Here is a 25,122-nt window from a genome sequence, read left to right on the forward strand (position 1 = left end):
GAAAAAAGATCCTCTTTGTTTTAATTCTGATTGGGTTCCCTTCTGGCAGGAAAATGAGAACTTCATGAAATTTTTTTAGTTGAGAATTTTGAATAAATGTGGAACCACAATTGTGATTGTAAGACCCACCATCTCTAAGCTTTGTTTTCCTTATTCTAACCCCTGCATCAGCTCTGCCCAAGGGGTGGTGTTGTCATTGTGTTTGAGGTTGCATTGCTACTATGCTCACAGCTGGGGTGGCTCTGAGTCCAGATCTCTGCTCTGAATGCAGGAGATGGAGACAGGCAGACTTGATTCTTTCTTTCTCTTCCACATCTATTTCTTTGGGGTTGTACATAATCTCCCTGTTTGCTGACAGATACGCAGTGTAAAAACTTGATAAATGATATGGATTTCATTGCACATAGTGGGAAAAGAATGGGCTAATCAATAAAAGTGGCTGGGATGAATGGTTATCCATTTGAAAACAAACAGACAAAAGTACATTATGGGCTACCTCATACCATAATAAAAACTAATATCAATTGTATTAAAAACTTAAATATGAAATTTACTAATGTTAAAACACTAGAAAATTTTATAACAACATATCATTATGTCCTTTTGGGGGAGAATTTCTTTTTTTTAAAAAATCATCAAGACAAGGAATAAATGAAAAATAATGATACATCTGACTCCTATTAAAATTAGAAATTTGGTTCATCAAAAACCACTAAAAACAGTGAACTGGAAGAAAATGATTATAATATAGTTAAGTCACAAATGATTGCTATCCAGAATATGTCAAAACAAATGGGTCTGACCTTTTTAAGATCAGATTTCTGGTGGGAGCTGTTCTAAGGAAAATAAGTTGGAGGATTATGGACACAGATCGTTGGGGTGACTTTATTTCGTAAGAGGCACTTCGGAGTTTACAGTAGTAAGAAAGCAAATGAAAGTTCAGGGCCTTGGTCACTTGGGTAAAGAAAAATGAAGGCTTTCAGACTAATGGGAAATACTGTCTCCTTTGCACAGCAGCGAGGAGCGGCCTGGGGGGAGACAGGCCCAGGAAGATGTCCCTAAACAGCCCATATGGAGCCGGCCTTTCGGGTAAAAAGAGTTTTGGATGAACAGAAACAGTAAGTCTTCCTGGAAAATAATTTGGACTTTGATCCCTTTTCCTACAAGAGTATTATGTTGCTCTGAAAAGAAAGAAGAAACGTGTTAAAATATGTGCTGTCCCCCCCTCCCTATTTATTATGCTTTTCTAAAAACTAAAGCATCCCTGCTTTGCTTGTATCTCCCTTGGCCCTCCCCCTCCCTTTCTCTCCCCCTCTTCCAGACCTCCCTCCCCGCCCTCCAGACAGGTCACAGAGGGTGGGGCTCAGGTGGGGCGACCTTCTGCAGTCACCTTGTTTTCTGAAGATTAGCAAAATGAACACCTTCCTTTTAAAAAAGTTTCTAAGGATTCTTTGCTTCTCCAGACCTCTGGGAAAAAAATCAGTGGTGCTGCAAGAAGGAAAAAAAGAGTTAATAAAATTCTCCTAGCTTGTCCTTATTTTTATATTCAGGAGTGAGTGGAAAAATGAGACCTTTTCAAGATCACCACCCTGTGGCAGTTTGGGCGTGCTCTTGTCTGTGTATAGAAAGCATGTCAAGACTGATTAAATTATCTAATTAAGATAATAACCACAAAGAGCCTGTTTATTTTGGCCTGAGAAGGTCAGCTCAGCCGGCCCCTTTTCTATTCTGTTATAGGTCCCTTTCCTGCTTATAGGCTCACTCACCAGTGGGACTGAAGAACTTTTTTTTAGGGCACTTTAGATACTTCTCCTGTCAGTATCTATTTACTACAGAAATTTCAAACGTGAAAAATTCAGGAAATTATTATTTTTGAAATATGTTTTTATTGATTTCAGAGAGAGGAAGGGAGAGGGGAGAGAGAGAGAGAAACATCAATGATGAGAGAGAATCATTGATCAGCTGCCTCCTACATGCCCCCTACTGAGGATCAAGCCCGAAACCTGGGCATGTGCCATGATCAGGAATCAAACTGGGGGCCTCTGGTTCATGGGTCTATGCTCAGCCACTGAGCCACACTGGCTGGGGAAGGAAATTATTATTTTTAGTGGACACAATTGACTAGTGTTTGATTGCCTAAGCTGACTGTTGTCTTGACTGGGCACTCTTTGCAGTGCAAAAGAAAATACCTAAGATCCACAGAACCTGTGCACTAGTAACAAGTAAAAAACATGCCAGAGGAATTTGTTGTTTGGACACTCCTCGATAACTGGTGGACTAATTTGTCATGAAATTGCTTGGCTGTCTGGATGCTGGGTGGCACAGCCCAAGAGAGGCACGACTTGGAAGGCTGTGGTTACCCTGGCTACACTGAGGACACGGCATTAATGATGGCTCATTATATTCAAGCCAGATCAGGTTTCTTTGGCCTCAAGTACAATTTGGGGCATAGCAAACGAATATACCAGGCATGATTTAATTTAAATGCGGCCATCAGGAAATGCACTGAGCCCGCTCTCCGTTGGAAGCCTAGCACAGGGCGTCTAGCCGTTTCTGTGGGTGTTAGAAGCATTCTGTTGGTTTTGCACTTATTCATTCAAGGGCTTCCTTTGGGGTTATTGGTTCAATATCCTATGAGTCCTTAGAAAGTAGGCCACAGCCTTAAAAGCTAGAGCGTGAAGGCTCATGTGTATTTTATCCCCTGTACCCAGTGAGGGTCTGGTGAATGAGCAATCTTCAGAACGGAGGCCAGGCTTTCTGCTGAGTCTTCAAGGACATGGTAGTTCTTGCAAGTGAAGGGGAAATGTTCTGGCAACAGCTCACCTGACAAGTGAATATTGGCTCTAATAATATGTTGTTGTCCCTCTCTACCTACCTCCCAGAATATTTAATAAGTATCTTTAATGAGCTATCAGTGATGGCTCACTAAACAGTTTTTTTGATATTCAATAATATTAATTGATTATTACTTTCCATAAAATTTCTTAAGTCCTGTGTGCAACCATCTTACTTTGGGTTATGAGAAGAGAAAAGGAGAGCAAACATCCGCTGCTGCTGGGAAATAGTTTACAAATGTGACCCTGATTCCCTTTCAGTTTGGGTGCTCTGCATATGCCTCTGTGTAGATCTACATTTCCACCTGGTGTCACTCTTCTTCTGCCTGAAGGATTTCCTTGAGGTGCAGAACTACTGGGGATGAGTCTATCCAGCTTTTATATGCCCCCAAAGGTCTATTTTTGTCTTCATTTTTGGAAATTTTTTTTCCCTTCTGGATATAGAATTCTAGATTGGCAGTTTTTCCCCCAGTACTTTAAAAATGTTGAACCATCTCATTCTGACTTGCCTTGTTTCTGAAAACTCCTGTCCTTTTCATCTTCTTTCCTTTGTATGTAATGTGTCAATGTTCTCTGGCTGCTTTTAAGATTTTTCTCTTGGCAGCTCTCTCTGTGGAGCATGCTCATGCCTTTCCCCACCCCCTTCTTTCCCTAGGACGTGCTCTCTCTCTCTTCCCGGAGCACATCCTCGCCTCTCCTCCCCTTTAGTCCTTCAAGGGGTGTATCTCTCTCCCTCTTTCTCCTAAGCTCCGAGAGCTCTTCTACTACCTCTGTACCTTCTAGATAAACTTTCCCCTATTAAAAATAATATATTTTTCTTTACCACTGGCTTTAAGCAATTTGATTATGATGTGTCTACGTGTGGTTTCCTTCATATTTTTTTGTGTTTGGAGTTTGTTGAATTTCTTGAATATGTGGATTTAGAGTTTTCATCAAACTTGGAGAAAATGTTGCCATTATTTCTTCAATATTTTTTCTGCCCCCTGCCATTGGAGGTTTCAGTTACCTATATATTAAGACTCCAAGTTTCACAACTCAGTGAAATTTTCTAGTGTGTTTCTCATTCAATGTTCCATATTAGATTATATTACTAGGGTTCAATTTTTCTGCAGTTCTGCTGTTAATTTCACCCAATGTATTTTTATTTCAGATATCATATTTTGCATCTCCAGGAGTTTGATTTGAGTCTTTATTATAGCTTCCATGTCTCTGCTTAACACATTTATGCCTTTCTCTACCTTCTTGAATGTATGAAATATAGTTACAAAAATTGTAATGTTCTTGTCTATAAATCTCTCCTTTGGGTCATTACTAAGTCTGTGTACAGTATATTGATTGATGTTTCTTTTCATCATGGGTTATATTTTCCTGTTTATTTGCATGGCTCATAATTTTTGATTAGACATTTCATCTCTACATTTTCCTTTGTAGAGCACTGAGTTTGTGGTATTCATTTAAGTCATTTTGGGCTTTGTTCTGGACTGCAGTTGAGTTACTTGGACACTATTTGATCCTTACGACTATCGCTTTTTTTTTTTTTTTAAATCTTTATTGTTCAGATTATTACATTTGTTCCTCTTTTTTCCCCCCATAACTCCCCTCCTTCCAGCTCCCACCCCACCCTCCACCCTCACTCCCCACCCGCTGAGTTCATCCATAGGTGCATGATTTTTGTCCAGTCACTTCCCGCATCTCCCACACCCCTTTTCCCCTAAGAATAGTCAGTCCATTCCCTTTCTATGTCCCTGATTCATTATAATCACCAGTTCATTCTGTACATCAGGTTATTTATTCACTTGATTCTTAGATTCATTTGTTGATAGATGCATATTTGTTGTTCATAATTTGTATCTTTACCTTTTTCTTCTTCTTCCTCTTCTTAAAGGATACCTTTCAGCATTTCATATAATACTGGTTTGGCGGTGATGAACTCCTTTAGTTTTTCCTTATCTGTGAAGCTCTTTATCTGACCTTCAATTCTGAATGATAGCTTTGCTGGATAAAGTAATCTTGGTTGTAGGTTCTTGGTATTCAGCACTTTGAAAATTTCTTGCCATTCCCTTCTGGCCTGCAAAGTTTCTGTTGAGAAATCAGCTGACAGTCGTATGGGTATTCCCTTGTAGGTAATTGAGCCTCTTTCTCTTGCTGCTTTTAAGATTTTCTCTTTGTCTTTTGCTCTTGGCATTTTAATGATGATGTGTCTTGGTGTGGTCCTCTTTGGATTCCTTTTGTTTGGGGTTCTCTGTGCTTCTTGGACCTGTAAGTCCATTTCTTTCTCCAGGTGGGGGAAGTTTTCTGCCATTATTTCTTGAAATAGGTTTTCAATATCTTGCTGTCTCTCATCTTCTGGCACTCCAATAATTCTGATATTAGACCGCTTAAAGCTGTCCCAGAGGCTCCTTACACTATCTTCACACTTTCGGATTCTTTTTTCATTTTGCTTTTCCAATTGGGTGTTTTTTGTCGAATCTTTGGTTTGATTCTTGTGCTCCTCTGGTCTGCTATTGGGTATAATATTCTTTATTTCAGTCCGTGTATGCTTACTTTCTAATTTCTTTATCGTAGCATGGAGGGTATCATTAGTTTTCGTGAGGCTCTGCACAAATTTATGGCAAGCCCTCAAAATTGCGATTCTTAGCTCCATATCTTCCATTTCTGTCATGTTTTTTTGTCTCCGCATCTTATATGCTTTCTTGGTGCCCCCCCTTGTGGTCTCTGTGCGCAGTCTTGTTCTAGCCAAGCCTTAATTGTTGTAGTTAACACTAGAGGGATTTGACCACCAAGCCGACTGGCTGTAGGAATCAGCTGTGGAAAACGTCTGTCTTCTGGGGAGGTGTTATTCCAGCCTTTGCCTGAGGCGGTCGGCAAATGGTTGTGCGCAGGGCCTGGGCGGGGCGGGCTCAACAGGGCCGGGGGGAGGGAGCAGCTATGGCCGCTCTCAGTCCGTCCCCAGGGGCTCTGCCTCTCTGTCCCAACAACCGCTGCAAACCTCGGAGGGGCCGTAGCCAGACAGTCCCGCTTCTCCCGTTTGAGTCTGGGTCCCTAGAGACTCGCCCGGATCTGTAGCCCAGAGTCTGAGACTCGCTCCTGATTGAAAACGACAATCGCGCCCTCAGCCGCCAGCCCGCTTTGCGCGCGCACCCTCACCACCGCACCGCCGTACCTTTAAATTTTCCACACTGCGCCTCCGCTGAGCGTCGGAATGCTGTTGTTTTTGCTTCTAGTTGAAGAGTCTCTCCTCAGCCAGCCTTCCCGTGGTTCTGGTTGATGTCCACTCCGACTTTTAGTTGTATTTTTGAAGTGGTTGTCCACGGCGGCAGTCTCCGGTGTTTACCTATGCCGCCATCTTCCCGGTCTCGACTATCGCTTTTAAACGTTGTTAGGTGGGGCCAGAGTAGCCCCCCTGGCCTAGGAGTTATTTTCCTGAGATACTTTGTCTGATGGCCTGTCGATTGGGATGTTGTCCACTTGGGTTGTGGATATGTGACATAGTCCTGAGCTCCTCTCTGCTCCTGTGCCCTGTGGACTCCAGCCACCTTGGCTTCCCTGACTTCCCAACTTTCTCCTCAACATAGTGAGACACAGAAGTCAATGTGGGTTCCCCTCCTGCCGGACAGCCTGGAAATTGTCCAGGTGGTAATCTGGGACAAGTGTAGGCCCATTTCCTCCTCTCAGGGATTGTTCTCTTGCATTCTCTGTTGTCTAGTATCTAGAAACCATTGTTTTCTATATGTTGTCCAGTATTTTTTTTTTTTTTAACTTTTTATTGATTAAGCCGCAGTGGTTCTCAACCTTCTGGCCCTTTAAATACAGTTCCTCATGCTGTGACCCAACCATAAAATTATTTTTGTTGCTACTTCATAACTGTAATGTTGCTACTGTTATGAATCATAATGTAAATATCTGATATGCAGGATGGTCTTAGGCGACCCCTGTGAAAGGGTCGTTCGACTGCCAAAGGTGTCGCGACCCACAGGTTGAGAACCGCCGGATTAAGGTATTACAAATGTGTCTTTATCCCCCCATTGTCCCCTCATCCCCCCAGCCTTGCCCTCACCCTCACCCCCTGTTGTCTGTGTCCATAGCTTATGCTTATATGCATGCATACAAGTCCTTTGGTTGATCTCTCCCCCTTACTCCCACCCTCCCCTACCTTCCCTCTGAGGTTTGAGCATCTGATCAATGCTTCTCTGTCTCTAAATCTGTTTTTGTTCATCAGTTTATGTTGTTCATTATAGTCCACAAATGAGTGAGATCATGTGATACTTATCTTTCTCTGACTGACTTATTTCACTTAGCATAATGCTCTCCAGCTCCATCCATGCTGTTGCAAATGGTAGGAGTTCCTTCCTTTTTACTGCAGCATAGCATTCCATTGCATAGATGTGCCAAAGTTTTTTAATCCACCCATCTGCTGATGGGCACTTAGGCTGATTCCAAATCTTAGCTATTGTAAATTGTGCTGCTATGAACATAGGGGTGCATATATCCTTTCTGATTGGTGTTTCTGGTTTATTGGGATATATTCCTAGAAGTGGGATCACTGGGTCAAATGGGAATTCTATTTTAGTTTTTTGAGGAAACTCCATACTGTTCTCTGTTGTCCAGCATTTTAATTTTTTAAGATGAGAGGGTCAGTCTGGTTCTTGTTACTCCATTGTGACAGGATAAGTTTTCTTTTAGGCACCGGAATACAGGAATCACTAAGCTGCATTAGCCTCTGCTCATGTGGAGCTCATAGTATAGAGCAGTGATGGCGAACCTATGACACGCGTGTCAGAGGTGACACGCGAACTCATTTTTTCGGTTGATTTTTCTTTGTTAAAGGGCATTTAAATGTATAAAATAAATATCAAAAATATAAGTCTTTGTTTTACTATGGTTGCAAATATCAAAAAAATTTCTATATGTGACACAGCACCAGGGTTAAGTTAGGGTTTTTCAAAATGCTGACACGCCGAGCTCAAAAGGTTCACCATCACTGGTCTAGAGGTACAAAGGAATTTCATATAGGTATTCATTCAACAAACTTGTTTGTTTTCCTACTATGTGTGGCAGTGCCCACAGGTATAGAAATATAGCCCCTGCCCTCAATGTCCTTGACCTCTAGCTGGTGTGTCATGTTCTATCCACAAACAGCTGAGCAGGAGAAGATTTGGTTAGAGGGCAGGGGGAAATGTTTTGCTCTTTGTTCTGAAACCAGTCAACCACTGGACTTCTCTCTGGCATACAGGTTGAAAGTCTGAAGTATCAGATATTCCTTTGGACAGAACAGACACACTTTTTCCATTTGCGCTGTTGATTTTGTCCTCCCTTTGGTGTGCGAAAGGATATGCTATCATTTCAAAGCCTGCCAATGCTGGGCAGGAAGGGTTTTCCTTGAAGAGTTTTATCTGCTCCTATAGTTGGCCTCACTGTCTCCACCCCATCCCCTTTGCTTAGTAGTAGGCACCAGAGCTTAACTAAGACGAGACTTCCTTCAGAACTGGTAGCACCTTAACGTTAGGACTTTAATAATCACCCCATGCTTCTGAAAACAGCCACAGAATGTGAGAAAACTAGAACTGACGAGTGAAAGCTTGGGATCCGGCTCTGCTGAAGCCTATACAGCTTTGCAGCAGAGGTAGGTGCTTGCCTTGCCTGGTGGCCTTGTACTCTGAGGTCGGGGACCTGAGCCACAGCTGCTGCAAGAACTGTCTTCCATGTTCCTCACTCATGCACTCAGTTAGTTAACACAAAACATACTGCAGATATTCCCATAGAGCAGACAGTGAGCGAGGGGGTGGGTGAGGAAGGCAGGGGAAGCTGGAGAAATACTAAATGTTCTGGAAGAGGGGGAAAAATGCACGCAGGTCTGTTCCCACAAAACACTGATGAAGTGCTTTAGGAATTATACCATATAAAGACATACCAACAAGAATATCGCTGCAGCCAATTTAACCTCTATGCCTCACCATTCCATTTAGGAAAGGAGGAAAGATGGCCCCTCCGCATGCAGAGCATCTATCTTTTGGTTTATCTGCAGATGCTACAGAGCACTGTTTATTAGATGTTCAGTTGCTAAGAGAGAGGCCCAGTTGTCAGGCTGTTGGGATTAGTGATTGGGGTGAAAAGATAGAAGAGAGAGGCTGACCATGCCACAGAGATTTCAGTACATCGGTGTAGCTTGGGCTGCATTCCATAGCTAATCTCTCCCTTGGCATGGGACCTGTTGGTTTGGATAGTCTAGGTCTCTGCTTTCAGCTAGTCCTGCGGCTAAAGGAGATCTAACTCAATTTACCCCGAGGTTCTTGTCATGGACAGGGTGCGGGATGGAGGTTGACCAGTTATTGGATGGCAAGTCAAATTCTTTTTGTTGGACTCAGTGTTCTCTAAACGTATTTGTCCATAGTACTCCCCTTCTCACCTCCCCCACTTCTTTTTATATAAGATGTATTAACAGCCCTAGCTGGTTTGGCTTAACGGATAGAGTGTCGGCCTGCGGACTGAGGGGTCCCAGGTTCGATTCCAGCCAAGGGCACATGCCTGGGTTGCGGGCTGGATCCCCAGTGGGGGGCGTGCAGGAGGCAGCCGATCAATGATTCTCTCTCATCATTGATGTTTCTCTCTCCCCCTCTCCTTTCCTCTCTAAAATCAATAAAATATATTTTTTAAAAAATAAAATGTATTAACAGTCTATGGAACCCTGTCTCCAGAGCTGGCTGCTAAGAAAGATTTCTTTAGCCCCAAAGGGTACAGGAAGCATTTTGCAGATGAAAGCACCACTGGGAGGCCTTTGGGAAACCCCAGCTTACACAGGGAAGAGTTCACTCCGTATGGGAGTAGTTCATTCTTCATTTCCATGCCTCTGAGTAGTGTGTATACAATAAATAAAGTTATGATCACAGATTTCAATCAAGTAGTCTCAAAGGTGAGTTTATGTATTTAGATAGGAAAATACATATTATGTTACAATGTTTGATATTAACTCATTGCTACTGATACAAAAATTCTATCACTGATAGTGACTCTAAAAATTAGATTGAAAGTTAATGTCATTTTGAAATTATCTGAGGCGATTTTATATAACATTTCTTGAAAAGTTAGAAGCAGAGCAGATTAAAGAAAACAATAACTGGAAATACTTGACTCCCTCCTTCCCTCACGCAGGTGGGTCTAAATGGACTTGCAGATGATCTAAAAGCCCGGCCAGCATCTGTCCATTTAGTCTAAAATCACAGACATTCACGTTGTCTGAGGATCAAGCAATACAAATCCTTACACTCTACGCATTCCTCAGAGGTTAAACCTCGCCTCATAAATAGATGTAGGCTTTTAAAACTGACAATCGGACATTCCAGCTGCATGCGGATAAAACTGTCATTCCTCCCTATTTTTCTTAGAATCTGGGTATTTTTTTTTTTTTTTAAGTCCTGTTTTCTTGAGCAACCGAATCAGAAAACCAGGGTGAGGTGACCAGCGCTCTGGCAGCCGCCTGTAAATCTTCCTGCTGTGCCGCTGCTGAAGGTCCCACTGACCCAAACCCCTGCTGGAGTGCAGGGGAGGGCCGAGGGACCCCGCAGCACAGGCACCGCCTTCCTAGCAGGGACACAGACATTTCTGGCCTGGGGAGGTTGCCACCTGGGGAGAGATTTTTGTGGAGACCGAGGAGAGCTTAAACTGTCCCTAATTTATCATTCACGTGTCCTTCGCTATGAAGTCAACCAGACCCAGAAGTGTCACAACTCTTCTTTTCCTTTAAAGCAGCGGTTCTCAACCTGTGGGTCGCGACCCCTTTGGCGGTCGAACGACCCTTTCACAGGGGCCGCCTAAGACCATCCTTCATATCAGATATTTACATTACGATTCATAACAGTAGCAACATTACAGTTATGAAGTAGCAACGAAAATAATTTTATGGTTGGGTCACAACATGAGGAACTGTATTTAAAGGGCCAGAAGGTTGAGAACCACTGCTTTAAAGCTTTCTATATGCCTCCTCTGTGTGCTCCAGGCTGGAACTTGACTCTGCTCCCCTTTCCTCCTGCACCCCTCCTCCTCCAGCATCCCTCTTCCTCCTGCACCCCTCCTCCTCCAGCATCCCTCTTCCTCCTACACCCCTCCTCCTCCAGCATCCCTCTTCCTCCTGCACCCCTCCTCCTCCAGCACCCCTCTTCCTCCTGCACCCCTCCTCCTGCACTTCTCCTGCTGCCCATCCTCTTCCTGCAGCCCATCCTTCTGTACTCCCTCTTCATGCACTTCCTCTTTATACACCCCTTCTCCTGTGCCCCTACACCTCCTCCTTTTGTATTCCCACCTCCTGCAGCCCTCTTCCTGCACCTCTTCTCTTGCCCCAGCACATGCCCCTCCCTCATGCAAGCCTTTCAAGTGAGGTGGAACTTCTGCTCGGGGTACACAGTGGCCAGGCAGCCTAGTGATGGAGCAGACATTTCTAGGTTATGTGCCCGAGGGAGAGAGGATGGAGCGGGGAGAGAGAGAGGGAGCTGGGGAACATGGCAAGGAAAGGCTCAGTATATGGAGGGAACCTACAAGGGCTGCAGCTAGACTGGGCAAAGCCTGTGCCTGCCCTGGGCTTTCCTGTTGATGGTTGCAGATGCCAGGTGCCCCTGTGGACCAGGAGTCCCAAAGACCTGAGCCCTAGCCTCCGCTCCGTCACCAAGCCCCAGGGGGGTCTCGGGCTCATCACTCTCCTCCTTGAGGCTTCAGGTCCCTTCTCTGTGAAATGAGGGGACAGGTTTCTGCTGGTTCTGCGATTCTGTGCATCCCCTTCTTACCCAGGCCCACAGGAGGCCTCCTTCCTCGGTTTCCTCAAAGTGTGATCTGCAAGGGCAGGCCCGGACTCCTGCTTCTGGCTGCACAGCTGTAACCCGGCAGGGAATCCTGGATTCTGCACTCAGTGAAGATGTGACAAAGGTGCAAGGAGGCCACGCACCTAGCGCCCCACACGGGGGTTATTTCCTGGTGGGCACAGGAGTGCGCTTGGCGATGGCTCCGTTTCCCACTCCCTGCTAATCTGTAAAACCCAGCTCCTCTGGGCTGAGTACGTTTGTTCTTTTGACGGGGAATTTCCATTCATTGAATTTGCTTAAATCTTCCTTTCAGGGGTTGCCATTCTAAATATTTTGGTTCTTAACTTTTGAGAGTTTTTTTTTGCTTTTAATAAGGTGGTTTCCTTCTTATTTGCTTAATGCTTTTGCTGGGAAAGATCAGAGAAAGCACCTGTGCTGGTGGGATTTCAAGCCCACCCCTGGAAATAAAAGCCACAATAGTAGCCGGGGGGAAATCGCCAGGAAAAGTCCCATCTGCCCCTCCTCTCTGCCCCGTTTTTATAAGTAGAGGGTATGTGTTCACGTGGAAACCAGAGTACTGCCCCGAGTCATACAAACTTCTTTCTGTCATTGAACAGCATTTATTACCGTCTTGGGTTTCAACGTGCCTATGTTTATGCCGAACAAATGGAAGGACTGTGAGCGAGATGACAGGGAAGGCTGCAGAGTCTTTACCACCCCCTCCCGTCCCTGACCCCTGTGCACCTCGGCCCGCACACTGAGGCCAGCGAGGGCTTGGCTACGGTCCTCGGTCCTCCGTTGGTTTTGAGTAACTCGGATGTGCTTTCTCAGCAGATTGTCAGCGTCTGTGCCTTTCTGGCCTCTCGCATTCTGCACGGGGTATAAACGGTGGCCCCAGGTGCCTTCCTATGCCCCTCCTGTTGTGGCCTCTGATGTTGGCGGGGGGCCTCTGTGCCAGGAGGCTGCCCTCTGACATGCACATGGACATCCCCCCAAGAGGCTGGGGTGATGAGCAGACTGCCAGGTCACTTTGCAGGGCCTCTGTTTCTCACGCATCAATGGGAAGAACATCTACCCATCTCCTGGGGTTAAAGTGAAGGTCAAGTGGAGAGGCTCTGGGAGTTTCTCTGTCCGTGTGGGTGGGGTCTGCTGAAAGCCGAGCTGGGTTCGCTGGGCTCAGGGTGACCCTCTGCTTTCTGGCCTCACACCTCAGAGCTCAGGCCAAGTGAAAAACAACAGCCCAGACACAGCTGCCGCCTGGGCACCCTAGACTGGGATGGGCGGGCACCGCACAGTGTGCCCACAGCTGGTTCTGGTGACTTGGGAGGCCTCGCAGGTCCGTCTACAGCAGCCAGAGGAATGTGATAGGAATGTGGTCCCTGGGACGTGGGCTCTGGGGTGGGTGGGCCCTCGCTTCCTCCAACACTTTGTTTGAGCCACCAACTTCCTTTGTTCCCCCTCAGGGCCCCCCCACGGCTCACACGGTCCCCAGTGGACTGACCTCCCCTTCGGCTGCCTTCCTTGCGCAGAACAAATGAAGTCAGCAGTTTTCAGCCCAAGCCCTGCCTTCCGCGCCTCTGTTTTGCATGTGACATTAGCTAATCCCACCGGGCGTTTGCATTTAGCCATGGATGCTGGCGATGGGAAAGGCTTTACACTTGACTCGGTTTTGCATCCGAGGGAAATGGATCAGAGAGGGTGGCCAGCTGGCCGGTGGTCACACAGGTGGTTACCTGTAGATCTGGGACAGGAAACCAGCGCTCCTGCCGTCAGCCGGCACCTGCCACTTCTTCTGCGTGAAGTGAGGGGCAGGTGTGATACACCGTGGCGATAACATGCATATAATATATGCGTGCGCACCATTTATGAACTATAAACATCAATCCATCAGCATTGCTGCCGAGGCAGACTGTGTGATGGGGAGAGGGCCCACGCCCACAGGCTGAGTTCGAGTCCTGCCTGTACCAACTAGCGGTGCTCCTGGGCAAGTCACTCTGCCTCTCTGGGCCCAGGTTTCTTGTTTTAAAATAAAAAGTTTAGATTTCAAGGCCACTTCCAGCTTTACAAATCCGAATCTGTTACTAAATTGTACCGCATTTAAGGAAAGATGTTTCATGATGAATGCTGGATCTCTCTGAAAAATGAATGGTTACTCCCTAAATTCTTGTTTTGATAATTTCAGATTTTCATATGTCAGTCCTGAGGGTGCACAGCTTTGAACTACAGAAGCAAAGGGCTCTGGTAGAATGTGAACGGTGGTCCCCTACAACTGCCTCTAAACAGGACATCCTCACTGGCCTCACCGAAGAGCCCTGTACTTGTCCTGCAGGACAGCTGTCCCCTGCTCGCCCCTCCACGCTGGGTACCCGGCAGAAAGACTTGCTGCCGGGGCTAGAACAACAGTGACAGCCATCACAGGTCCTCACCCCACTTGTAGAGGCCACTCATCTTCAGCCCAACCTCCACCCACCTGTGGAGGAAGTCTGGTCGCTTTGCCACCAAACCCAGTTCCCTTGGCACCTTTCCGTGTACATAGGCTGCGGGAATGCTGACCCATGGAAAGGCCCCAATGTGGTCAATTCAGTTATTCATATTAATCAAGGGAGCTGCCTTATAAATAACTCAAAGCTGTTACAAATCCACAAAGCTTTGTCCAATTGCCTGCTTACAGTACACTCTCCATAAATGTTTACTGCATAATTGAATACGTTAGCATACAAATGAATATTTTGCGGCAGGTTTTGGTACTTATAGTTGCACATCTGTCTGTCAAATGTTCTGAGGATTTGCAGCAGCCCTCCCCAAAGGATGAAGGCACGCTAAGACCAGGCCCCGGAGAGCAAGAACACAGCGCGCCATGGTTCTCCCCTCTCCACCGGAGGCAGGGGATGGGGTGTCACCTCGGCTGACGCGAGCCCCCAGTCCGAGGCCACTGCAGCATAGAGCCTTGCGGCTCCTGACACACCGTGCTTGGTTTGGGGAGCTGAGCATTCATTCTGACTTCTAACTTCCTCCTCTGGCTTTGGTCAGAGGTGGGCGACATAGCCCCCCAAGTTGTTCACACCTTAATTCCAAACGTGTGACCAGTAACCTGCAGATATAACTAAGATTCCGGATTTTACAATGGGAAGATTTTCCTGAATTGCCTGGGTTGGCCCAATCAAATCCCACGAGGCCTCCAAAACAGACACCTTTCTCCAGCTGAAGTCAGAGAGGCAGGGCGGAAGGAACAGTGAAGAGAGTCAAACGGAGAGAAGGGACCTCAGCCCTGCGAGCCCAGGGACTGGATCCTGCCAACAGACTCGGGGAGCGTGGAGTGGAGTCTTCCCAGGGCCTCGGGAAGGGGCCGCAGCCTCTTGGACACCTTCATTTTGGCCTGGGGCACCCTAATTAGAGAACCAGCTGAGCCACACCTTGCCCGGACTTCTGCCCCAGAGAAACAGCAAGAAATGGGTGTCAATTTAGGGCACCAGGTGGTGGTAGTTTGTTAGAGCAGCACGTGAATACAGAAGCAAACCAGTGTCCGTGACTTTGGTCACTGCTTTCTGCTCTTGGGACCCGCTCCCTCCACTGCGGGTGGAAGGGTTGGGTCTGATCGTCTCTGACGCCTCTCCCAGCTCTCAAGCTCTAGGAGTCACTAGTGAAGATGGAGTGGATACAAGTACCCGTATTGTTTGAAATAAAGCTTTGGACTCAGCTAGACTGGGTTTAGAAAGCCGCTTTACAGCTTGATGCCGTGCCATCTTTCTGTGTTTTGTTCCTTTTCTGTAAACAGGGAAAACAACCCTGGCCTTACAAGGCTTTTAGGGTTAAATGGGATACCGTGGGCGAAACCTAGCTTCCACTGTGTGCCTGACAAACACCCCTTCCCTTTCCAGTGTCGTTTAATGGTCCTGCCGTTAAGCTGTGTTGCCCAAAAATATGCAGGGAGGTATCTCAGCCACTTTCAAGGTTTCTGGGTTGTTGTTTTTCTGTGGCTGAGACTTGAGCCCGAACTCCAGGGACAAGAAAATGACCATTACTTGCTATGGTTACGAGGAACCTGACCAGCCCACTGAGCTGCCAGAAGTTTGTTTTTTCCTTTTCGGTCCAGCAGCTGGCCAGGAGCCCCTGCCAGCACGCCCCGCAGTGAGGGAGCCCACAGTGCAGGATCCTGCCCTCCAGGTGTGGCCAGGGCCCCTCTCATTCCTCGGGCGACTAGGAGTTGAGTTGGTTTAGCTCCATGGCCATGGTTGACTTCAACTGGGAGGTCAGGGCCACTTTTGACACTTCTTGACCTTTTCTGGCTCTTTGGTGGGAGAGTTTCCTGGGATTTGCCATCTCAGATTCAGAAAACAGACAGCTCCAGGGAGAGACCTTTTTCAGGGGGCTCTTTGATTTTTCCGAAGCTGGCGTTCAGCTTCTTTTCTCTGTCTTGGTGACACCCCCTCTCCACCCTGGGAACTGCCACTGAGGCCAGCCATTTCTCCAAGGGTGAAGGGGCTGAGCAGAGGCCCCCTGTTCCCACCACTCCTGGTCCTCTGCGCTGGGCTCACTCACACTGGGATGTCCTCGACAGGTGCCTGGTTCCCTGGCTCTTTCTGGAAGCAGCCAGGACCTTCCCCAAGAGCCTCACATTATTTCGTCATTCTCTGGGGCAGATGTGACTAATGGCCAGTAAGCACCACCAACCGTCCATCTGAGTAGGCCCATCTTTGGAAATGGTAGCAAGAAGCACTATATTTAAATGCGAGTTTGGGAAAATATCTAGCTCCAACTCAGTGAAGTCTTGATCCTTAAAATGACATCTTTGTATCTATTAAGACAATGAGGTTGAAATTTTAGCTGGGAGAACCTAAGGGACTTCTTAATTGTGGTAGTCGGCCTCACTGGGCCACTGGGATGTAAATGCAAGAACAGTGGGATGGAAGTGAAGCACTTAGGGTTAGCAGGCATTTGCAGTCTTGGAGCTAAGCAGCACGGGTGAAAACTCTGGCTCTGTACCCGGCCAGCTGTGTGATTAGTGTGAGGTGTCTTTCGGTGCCTCAGTTTCCTCCTCTGTAAGGCTTGTTATGAAGATGAAAGGAGTTTAACTATGTAAATATTCAAAGGATTCAGAAAGTGCTTGGTACAAGGCAAGTGTATTGCTAGTGTTAGCTGTGATTGCAGATTCTAATAGGGTCTTCATACTGACTAGACGCTGCTGATCCCCTGAGCCAATCCTCTCCGTCGGAACAAACCAGCAAGACCATGATCGGGTAGACTCTGGAATTAACCTTCTCACCTGAGGTCCTCCCTCTGGTACCTGACCCCTGGCCAGACATTCTGCAGTCAGTCTCTCTCTCTCTCTCTCTCTCTCTCTCTCTCTCTCTCTCTCTCTCTCCTTTTGGAACTGGCTAGTAAATTCTCTATAGGTAAGGTTACTGCTTTCTCATGCAGCAGGATTGCTATTCCAGATGGATAAACCCTTTTTTATATAGATGTTTTTTAATGCTCAGTTTTAAAAAATTATGTAAATAGCTTTATGGCTCATGATCAGCAAAAGAAAAAAGCTCTGCCTTTCAACAAAGCAATCAAAAATGCTGAGCGTGTCTTCCCCTCTGAGGACTTATTTATGACTTTCTTTTTGGAATTCTTTCCTTCGGTGGTTAAGGCATGCACAATGTCTTTGAAGTGGGCTAGACATGTTTTATGCATGTGTGAGCAGCTGTTTGCCTCTGCAGTGCCGCTTCAGATAAATCACTTATCCTTATGATTTCCAGTATTTGACGGAGGGTCTTCCCCAGGACTTTGCACATACTCTGGTCCTGGTGGACAGATAGGGGGTTTTGGAGGTGTATCCACAGCCCCCTGAGAACAGCAGTCTCCTCATGCTGCTGGCAGGCAGCGTTTTGCTAAGCCTCTATAGCCCCGGGGGTGCAGTTGCACGGCGACAGCAGGCTCAGGATCGGCGCTCTTGTTCCCACATTGCTTCTGTGTCAGAAGCTACTTTGTACCAGTCACATATACGAGGAAGTCAAGCCCAAACTGCAAAAGATCATGCAGACATAACTGTGAAGCCTCTCCTGTCAAGTTTAAATTCTAGCATATTCCTCTGTGATTATGTTCTCATTGTGATTAGGAGTGAGCTCTATTGCAATAATGGAAGGAAGGGAGGGAGAGGAAGAGAGAGACAGAAACATCAATGATGAAAGAGAATCATTGATCAGCTGCCTCCTGCATGTCCCCCACTAGAGATTAAGCCTGCAACCCGGGCATGTGCCCTGACCGGGAATTAAACCATGACTTCCTGGTTCATAGGTCAATGCTCAACCACTGAACAACACCAGCCAGGCTCCATTGCAATTCTTTTTTCTGACCGTGGGCCAGTTTATTAATCTCAGTTTTGTAATGTATACACACTCATATAGCCGAGCCCAGTGCCAGGTTCCCAGCAGAGAAGGTGCTAGCGCTCGCTAGCTAGCTCAGTGGCTGCAGAAATCAGACATCAGAGATTCTTCAGAAGCCAGCCTTGAAGTCCCTCACTGTGACTTGAGATCACTATTATCCATTTGGATTTCAAAAAGGAGGGCCCAGGAAGAGCCTAGAAGACTCTCAGGTTTCAGTAATGTCAACTGGATAATAATTAAGAGACACAAAGTCATTGCCCCTCACAGTGGGCACCAAAAAGAAACAGGCAGCTCTTCTTTGTCCCAAGCAAAAGTTCTGGCATCAGCTTTCTCTTTCGTGGGCTCCATCTGCCTGTCTGGGCTTGTAACCCCCTGAACCAAAAGAGGAGGAACCGCCTTCACTGGGACTGGAATTGGGGCAACTCTTCGCTGCGCTTGCACCTGGGCGGGGGCAGGATCCTGGGCCTCTCGGGGGCGCAGTCCCCCCCGCCCCTCCCACGCTGTTGGTGAAGGGCTGCCCCTGGCCCTGGATGCTAGGGCTGCCCGTGTGGAAGGGCTTGCGGAGGCGGTTATGTCCAAGCCCGACTGGTTCGCTGGCTTCTTCACCCGTGTGGTTGGTGATCTCCTCACCGGCTTACGGCTGAGGCTCTCCGCACGCACAGCCCAGTTAAGGTATTCGGCCACGACTCTGGGCACAAAACACGGCCGCAGGTTCACATATGGTATTTACGACTCCCGGGTTCTGTCAGGCGAAGTCGGCCACCTCCTGTTCCATGAACTCCCTGGCTCCATGGACTAGGCTGAAGCTCAGATGCTGCAGGTAGCGGCCCAGACCGGTGTGGATGGAACACGCTGGTCAGGGAGTGACTGGGAGTCCCGCACCCTCATGGCTGCAGCGCCCAGGCCGCAGAGCCCCCTTCTCCTCCATTTAACAATGATCACTCCAGTCTCTGGTTTTCTTCTCAGAGCGAATTCTAGGATTCCGTAACAACATACTTTCTGAAAAAGAAAGACATTCATTCCATTTACAATGGTATCAAAAACAGTGAAGTACTTAGGAATAAATTTAAGAAAAAAATCTCTGAAAGCTGGAAGACGTTGATGAAAGAAATTAAATAAGACACAAATAAATGGAAAGGTATCCTATGTTCAAGGATTGGAAGAATTAATATCTTAAAAATGTTAATACTATGGAAAGCCATCTATAGATTCAATGCAATCCTTATCAAGATGGCAGTGGCATTTTTTTCATAGAAGCAGGAAAGAAACCCTCCTGAAATTTATGTGAAACCACAAATGACCCCAAATAGCCAAAGAAATCCCAAGAAAGAAGAACAATCCCAAGAAAGCAGGATGCATCACACTTCCTGATTTCAAGCAATAATATAAAACTATCGATATCAAAACAGTATGGTACAGGGAATAAAAACAGACAAGTAGACCAACAGAACAGATTTGAGAGAACTGAAATAAACCCAAGCAAATATGATCAACTAATATTTGACAAGAGAGCCAAGACTACTCAGTGGAGAAAAGACAGTCTCTTCAATAAATGGTGCTGTGATCATTGGATATTCACATGTACAAGAATGAAACCGGACTTCTATCTTACACCACTCTCAAAGTTTAACTCAAGATGGATTAAAGACTTAAATACAAGACCTGAAACATGAAACTCCTAGAAGGAAACATAGAAACAGAGCTCCTTGACATGGGTCTTATAATGGTTTTTTTTTTTTATATGACACCAAAAGCACAAGCAAAAAAATAAAAAATAAAAGCAGGACTACATCAAACTGAAAAGCTTTTGTACAGCAAGAGAAATCATAAACAAAGTAAAAAAACACACCTACAGATGGAAAAACAATATTTGCAAACCATATATCTGATAAGAGATGAATATTTAAAACATATAAAGAACTCATACAACTTAATAGCAACCTCCTCCCCCCAAATTGGCAAAGAACCTGAATAGACAGTTCTCCAAAGAAAACATATGAATGGCTAGTAGGTACATGAGAAGATGCTCAACGTCACTAGTCGTTAGGGAAATGAAAATTAAAACCATACAGATATCACCTCACTCCTGTGAGAATGGCCATCGTCAGAAAGAGAAGAGATAACACATGCTGGTGTGGATGTGAAGGAATAGGGGACCCTGTGCACTGTTGGTGGGGAATGTAAATTGGTGGGAATGTAAAAAATTAAAAATAGAACTATTTTCTTATGATCCAGCAATTTCACTTCTGGGACTACATCCCTTAAAGGTAACACAAATATTAACACAAAGAGATATCTGCACCCCCATGTTCATAGCAGCATTGTTTACAATAGCCAAGACCTGGAAAATATGTAAATGTCCTTGATGGATGAATGGATAAAGAAATTGAAAAAAATGGAATGTTATTCAGCTGTAAAAAATGAGGAAATCCTACCATTTGAGACAACATGGTTGGATCTTGAAGGCATTATGCTAAGTGAAATAAGTCAGAGAAAGATAGTATTATATGATTTCATTTATATGTGAAATCTAGAAAACACTAAACAACAACAACAACAACAACAACAAAACCTCCCCCTAACCAGTGGTTGGCAAACTGTGGCTTGGCAAACTGTGGCTCGAGAGCCACATGAGGCTCTTTGGCCCCTTGAGTGTGGCTCTTCCACAAAATACCGTACCCCTTAGCCAAGCTCCCTACACCCTCTCCCAAATACAGAATGGATGGAGTTGCTGCAGCTGATTCCTATGTTGTTGGCTTTTGGATAATAAAGCAACATGATTTTTGTTTAAGAGTAAAGCAGAAAATGGACCAATATATTTTACTGAAATTTTCAATGATGGCAGTAAAATTGTTTTGGTGAATACTAGACTTAAAAGGAAGCCCAGTTAACCAGACATGGAATTTTGCAAGGGTGTCCTGGGGTAACATGACATATTCCTCCGCTCTCACAATGAAGCTTCAGCTTCGTGTATCGCGACTGCTCGGACACTTCCATCGACTAATGGAAATAATGACCACCACACTCTCAGGCGATCTATTGATTTCTGGGTTTCTTTGTTATTCCCAGCAGAGATCAGACAGTTTTCACCCATCTGGACAGATTTTGTTCATCAGTGTATGTGTGTGTCACACTCATGCACAGAAGACTTGCCAGCTTCAGTCAACCAGTCTGTAAGGAGTGAGATAGTTTGTTTTCTTTTTAGGAGAAGCCCTGGTGTGCGTTGCCTTTGATCTGGGCACGAGACAGCCCTGCGTTGTTAGTGCGGAGCGGGATGAACTCACTGACACTGTGGAGGGGGTAGGTGGATACTTTGTCTTAACACTATACAGCCATACTTTAGAATAGTAAAAGGCTATTTGCTGTGAAAGCCTGCCAACAGTTTGCTACATCAGTGACAAGATGTGAATCTCAGTTTATCAATATTGTAAGTGTGCTTTGGGGCAAGATTTTCTGACTGAGCAAGAAACAAGGATATTTTGTTCATGTTTATATCTCTAAAAAGTTGCATAAAAGTTGGTATAAAATAGGACATGGTAGAATATGTTAAAGAAGTCTTTTCAAAACAGGCTTTGGCATGCAGATTTGGACCTTAAGCTAAGTCTGGTGACAGTCCTACAGCAATCAGCTTTACCTTTGGGCTCTATCTGTGATGTGAACGCGGAGATCCTAGCAATAGATCAATGTCAAGTCAAATCACTTAGAGGGGTAGATGGGGTGAATATATATATAATTAGTTCACCAATGAATAAATTTGTGGGGGCCTTGGAAGGACAGGTTGGAGTAGGGCAGGCCTGTTGCAGATTAAGCCCAAAGTCCCTGACCTGCCTGCTGACCTTGTTGGCTGGGGCGGCAGTCAGAGCTGCAGCAGCCCGGCGCCCCAGGAATCTCCTCCTTGGTCTTCATTTTAGCCTCTGGTCACCCACATCATCACAGCTGGAGGAGGCAGTGAGAGACGGTTGCAATTCTTATCTGTCACTAGTCTCCCTCATCTCCCACTCTTCACACCCTCCTCCCCATCCTGCAGGCTGGCCCTACTTGACTTCCAGCCAAGCACCAGGCCCAGAGGTAGTTGACTCACACAGAGGCACCATCTAGCTCCCACAATGGTCGCCATTCCTATAATAAATTCACATTCCACATCACTCAACATAGTCTGCAGCTCCGGTCCACCCTGACTGAAACATATATTAGTTAGCTGTTTCTGAGAACGGAAGGACCGGGAGGAAGAAGGAAGCCACGTTTCTCTGTCCCAAAGATGACTGAACAGAAGGCAAGCGTGTAGCTCTGGGATGGAGGTGAAGTAAGAAACAGCTGGGATGGGCATTAGACCTCCAACTTCTGGAATTGGAAGACTTTGGGGGGGGGGTGCTCTGGAGATTTTGGAAATAGACAGGCTCTCCTTTTTCTGCAAGTGTGGCGTGGCTGTAAGGCAGGAGAATAGAACAACATCTCCCCAGTTCCTGGGGGGAGATGGCTGTGGTCATAGAATAGTGATGAATGGGACAGGAGAGCTCAGTTTAAGCCCCTGCCCCACTACCTTTTCAGTTTGAACTTGACAACTTGCTTAGTGTCTCTACCTGCCATGAGGGATTAAAATATTGAGAGAATAGCGATTCCTATGTTGTTGGCTTTTGGATAATAAAGCAACATGATTTTTGTTTAAATGCCATCCAATCCACAAAGTGTCATGAGAATGTTATTTTTATGGGTGTGTTCATTAAAGTAGTAAAACATTGGACTTGCACTTTTCAATCTCTAACCAATGCTTTAAAAGGAAATAGATTAATGACTTGAAAGTCAAACCATTCTCAAAACATTTCATGAAAGCAATGACTTTGTAACCTGGTGACAGCCCAGGGCAGTGTGACAGGTATGGTAGGCATGCCTCTGTCCCCTTCCTAGCCAGGCCCGGCCCTGGTATCTACTAGATTGTATCCACTAGACTGTCCAACAGGAAGCTGCAGACATCAGAAGGCAGGGATGAACATAAATAGATCTCCATGTAGGCAGGAATGCTCTTCTCTACCTCAAAGTCAGAGGAACGGTTTTCTCGCAGCCTGTCCCCACTCCCATGGCAGAAAGAATGGGACTTATTATTTTCACATCTCTTAAAAGATTTAAAAATCAAACTCAACTGGGATCCTGCATGGAAATTTCTACAGGATATATTTCTCAAAGACTCATTCTCAATGCATTACCATTTCAAAATAGCTGAATTCATAAACATCCACTGTGCAATATTGAACTCGTCTCATTTTAGAGGTGTTCTGGGAAAAGTTTGACATTTTGCAGGGAGAGCTGTGAGTTGACGTCTTCAGGTCAGCACCCTGCAGCGTGGAGTTTTCTGTGACTGTATTTGCAGACAAGGTCAGTAAAAATCACTCCTATTCCTAAAGGCCCATCTGCCTCAGTGGGAACAATTTTTGCTTGTTAGGGTAGGCACAATGATGTCCCAGCTGGTGCGTCAATCACAGGATGAACTGGTTTGCAAAATGCGGAGAGAGGGGAAAGGGATAGATGGAGAGAGGTCACAGGGTGAGGGCAATGGCCCCAAAGGCTCTGGAAGAGAGGGCAAGGGACCAGGGCCCTGGTGGGGTGCTCCCTGGAAGGAGCCTGCTGGCTCAGACCTATCCCACCCCCTCAGAACCAGAGTCTGTGGGCCCACACTGGAGCTTTGGCTGCTCCTCCCATGGAGGGGAGTGTTAAAGAGAGGGGGCAAATGTGGGTGAATGTGGCAGAGGCTGCAGAGAGTATTGCTGAGAGTTTTCATCTCTGAAAACAAAAATTAGCCCACCATGAGATTTTTCTTTTTCTTCAAGAATGATCAAGCAGGCAATAGCATGACACCCCTTAGACAAGCTCCCTACACGCTCTCCCAAATACAGAATGGATGGAGTTGCTGCAGCTGGGGAGGCAGGACCTGCGGGCTGGGGAGTCTTTTGGCTCCTTTTCGGGACAATTAAGGCCCCCCCAGAACCCACAGGCAGTGGGCAAGGGGAGGAAAGTTGTGATCCAACCTCTTCACACCAGAGTTGGACGTTCTGCCAAGAACAGTGCAGACTGGTGCAGCCACTATGGAAAACAGTGTGGAGTTTCCTCAAAAAATTAAAAATGGAACTGTCATTTGACCCAGTGATTCCACTTCTAGGAACATAGTCTAAGAAGCCTGAAATACCAATCAGAAAGACTATATGCACCCCTATGTTCATATCAGTGTTATTTACAATAGCTAAGACCTGGAAACAGCCCAAGTGCCCATCAGTAGATACATAGATGAAGAAGCTGTGGTACATTTACACAGTGGCATACTATGTAGCAGTGAAAAAGAAGGATCTCTTACCCTGTGAGACAGCATGGAGGGACCTGGAGATTATTATGCTAAACAAAATAAGCCAGTCAGAGAAAGACAAGTATCACGTGATCTCACTCATATGTGGAATCTAATGAACAAAATAAACTGAAGAAAAAATAGATCCAGAGATGTTGAAGCATGCAATAGACTGACATATTTCGGAGAGAAGGGAAGTGGGGCAGGAAGAGATTAACCAAAGAACTTATATGTGTATATGTATAACCCGTGGACACAAACAATGGTGTGTTGAAGGCCTGGGGAGGAGGCGGGAGCAGGGTGGAGAGGATCAATGGGGGAAATAGGGGACATCTGTAATAAAGATAAATTTAAAAAAAGAATAAGCTGCTACCTTCTTATTGATGTGTCCATTAAAATAGTAAAACATTACTTTTTAAAAAGAGAATTGAGTCCTGGGACTAGTGGCTACTAGGGACCGGTAACCAGACCATAGCCTGGCTCCTGAGGAACAGCGAGAGCAGATATGGATTACCTCAGTCATTGGGCTCACCACGTCCCTGGTGGGGCTGCGAGTGCTTCTCATATTCTATGTCATTGGATTCTCACTATAACCCCACAGTACAGGGAGCTATTGTTCCCCTTTCGCTGGCCTTGCCTGCTGCTGCAGGTTGAGTCCAAACAGAGCTCAGCCTGGCATTTGCCTGATTTGGACCCTCTTGGTTGCTGAATGGACACTGTAACTATGTGGAGCTGGATTGGAAGGCAGGGCTTTACAGCAGCCCGAAGCATGTAGCACTTGACATAGACAAGGTGAAGGT

At 46.0% G+C, this 25,122-nt stretch overlaps 1 long non-coding RNA gene across 1 annotated transcript in view; it reads left to right on the plus strand.

Moving 5' to 3' along the window:
• The first annotated feature begins 1,029 nt into the window (after nt 1-1,029).
• LOC139014619 (uncharacterized) overlaps nt 1,030-25,122 on the plus strand; it is a 122,126-nt gene continuing 98,033 nt past the window's right edge. Inside the window, exon 1 of the long non-coding RNA XR_011472250.1 lies at nt 1,030-1,118. This is a non-coding gene — a long non-coding RNA (uncharacterized lncRNA). The remainder of the gene's footprint in view (nt 1,119-25,122) is intronic.

Source organism: Myotis yumanensis, unplaced genomic scaffold (assembly GCF_028538775.1).
Source record: "Myotis yumanensis isolate MYYU_CA2020_CCGP unplaced genomic scaffold, mMyoYum1.0.hap1 SCAF_7, whole genome shotgun sequence".
NCBI lineage: Eukaryota > Metazoa > Chordata > Mammalia > Chiroptera > Vespertilionidae > Myotis > Myotis yumanensis.